This window comes from Lycorma delicatula, chromosome 10 (genome assembly GCF_047948215.1).
Source record: "Lycorma delicatula isolate Av1 chromosome 10, ASM4794821v1, whole genome shotgun sequence".
Lineage (NCBI taxonomy): Eukaryota > Metazoa > Arthropoda > Insecta > Hemiptera > Fulgoridae > Lycorma > Lycorma delicatula.
The window spans coordinates 62,590,382-62,592,573 of record NC_134464.1 but is presented as its reverse complement, the minus strand read 5'-3'; the positions used below and the strand labels follow the sequence as shown (position 1 = coordinate 62,592,573).

At 31.8% G+C, this 2,192-nt stretch overlaps 2 non-coding genes across 2 annotated transcripts; one reads left to right on the top strand and one right to left on the bottom strand.

The window, feature by feature from the left end:
- Window positions 1–326: 326 nt before the first annotated feature.
- Window positions 327–398, bottom strand: TRNAG-UCC (transfer RNA glycine (anticodon UCC)). Its single transcript has one exon. It is a non-coding gene; the product is annotated as a tRNA-Gly (tRNA).
- Window positions 399–1,913: 1,515 nt separating this feature from the next.
- On the top strand, window positions 1,914–1,985 carry TRNAG-UCC (transfer RNA glycine (anticodon UCC)). Its single transcript has one exon. It is a non-coding gene; the product is annotated as a tRNA-Gly (tRNA).
- The last annotated feature ends 207 nt before the right edge of the window (window positions 1,986–2,192 follow it).

The following is a 2,192-nucleotide window of genomic DNA, read 5'->3' as shown; positions in this document are numbered from 1 at the left end:
CAAAAAAAAAGCAAGATACAATGTCCTTCGCATCATGTCCATTTCCATTCTCCCATTTTCTCTCCTAAACTTTTAATATCTTGATTTCTCCCATTACCCTTAGAAAAAAAATATTTAATCTAAAATATGTTCAATTTAAATTATATGAACAAAAGAAAAATAACTACCAAAGGAATGTTTGTGAAAATAAACAAAGAATCATCATAATAGATCTATTTAGTGAAATTCATAGAGTCTTATATTGACGCAAAGTATAAATTTTTTCCGGTTACAATAAATTATTAACTTTTTTTAATGTAAAAAATGTTAAAAAAAAAAAATATATATGCGATGGCCGGGAATCGAACCCGGATCAACTGCTTGGAAGGCAACTATGCTCACCATTACACCACCATCGCACTCGTTTGTTTAATAGAATGATGAAGTTATAAAAGCGTGGAAGAGATTATTTATTATTATTATTATCTACTTTTTTTTAGCATCTGGAACCACCGTTAGGTATTGCTTCAGAGGGTAAAATGAAATGACAAATTTTGTAGCGTATGAAAAATATCACGTGTGTAATAATAATAAATGATTATTATTATTATTTTAAAGTGAATGGTATAAACCAGTGGTTCCCAAACTTTTCCAAGTTACGGCGCCCTTTTTCAATTAAAATTTGTCCATGGAGCCCTACCCTAAGTAAAAGCATGACTACTTTTATAAGTAAGAGATAAAAATAAATAAAACTCGTGTATCTTCATTATTTTTTTACTTTATTAACATTAAATTAATAATTATAAATGTCTTGGTTCAATTGATTATGAAGCTTTTACAATATTTCGCGGCGCTTCTGTGAAGCGTTCGCGGCTCTCCGGGGCGTCGCGGCGCTTAGTTTTGAAATCACTGGTATAAACGATATGTAATGTTGATTCGTAAAAAAAAAAAATTAGGCTTCCGCTGTTAAATATTAAGTCTTTTCCTATTTACGAAATTAGTATTGGGATAAAGAAGTTTGAATAAGAAATTATGATATTAAATTTGACACGTAGCGGGCCTTTTGGGTGTCGCAAGGAAACCGCGTAAATTTCAGTATGTTGTACAACAAGCACGTATCAATTTTAAGTAAAGAACCTTTAAGATTATAAATTTCGATTTTTCTTTCTTCCTTTTACGATTAATAATATCAAAGATATATCCAAAATATTGTAACTAATTACAGGATCCGGGAATGAATCCGGGGGATTTTGCAACACTATTTTTTTCAGACAGAATTGAGTAAGATTGAATCCGCTACTGTCATTTTGTAGATTATCAAAAAACGTTAGTTGCAATAGAGTAGTGGAGTAGAGAATAACGTGCCTTTGCTGCGAGGTAAAAACGGTGAAAGTTACCAAATCGCTCGGCATGAATTTAGAATACATTACGGAGTTGATCGCAATCGTGTTTTTCCATCAGTTCATGCCATCAAGACTTGGGTTCGAAACTTTTGAGTCCTCTGGTTCTACACTAAAGAAGAAATTTAGTAGTGTAAAAATCACACGTACAATCGAGAATATCGCGACTGTGAGAGAGGTATTTGGGGGAAGTCCGCGGTGGTCAGCGCGTCGCCATTTGTCACTCGGACTGTCTGACCGTGGTATATACCGAATTGTTGACAATAATCTCAAACGTATAAAATTGAAATAACTCATGAAATATAGAGAACTCGACCAAGAATATAGGGTAAATTTCATAACCGATGCTACAGTTAATAATAATAGTACTTTATAATAAACAGTGAAAGTCTAATTTTTTTTCATCACGAATGATCATCACACATACTTTACACCTTTCACTATAAAAAAATTAATAGTTCATTACTAGATAATAATAGTAAGCAACCTCTTCCACGCTTTATAATATTATCTTTATCATCATAATAATCAGGTGCGATGGTGGTGTAATGGTGAGCATAGTTGCCTTCCAAGCAGTTGATCCGGGTTCGATTCCCGGCCATCGCATATATATTTTTTTTAAATATTTATTTCATACAACACAAAATTAATGATTGATTATTAATGAATCATAAAAAAAGCTATACACTGTTGCATCAATGTACGAATTTTGCTTTTTAATGATTTTCAAAGTAGGTTAAGGTATTTAAGTAGATTACTTTTTTGTCCATATAACTAAGTTGAAGTATAGTAAGTAATTACTCCAATTAATTT